Raw genomic sequence first — 224 nt, 5'->3', positions numbered from 1 at the left:
AAGTGTCCGGCCCTCAGGCCTGAGTGACCCTTGTCCCAGCCCTGACCAGGGCACGTGGCCTCAATAGGAGGCTGCGGAATCCGCGGGCCAGGGCCACACCCGCAGCCCCGCCCACTCCATGCTGACTCCTCAATAGGAGGCTGCGGAATCCGAGGGCCAGGGCCACACCCGCAGCCCCGCCCACTCCATGCTGACTCCTCGTGCCTGGGAGCCCAGCAGGTGGG

Source organism: Ursus arctos, chromosome X (assembly GCF_023065955.2).
Source record: "Ursus arctos isolate Adak ecotype North America chromosome X, UrsArc2.0, whole genome shotgun sequence".
Taxonomy (NCBI): domain Eukaryota; kingdom Metazoa; phylum Chordata; class Mammalia; order Carnivora; family Ursidae; genus Ursus; species Ursus arctos.
This window is presented reverse-complemented; position numbering follows the sequence as displayed.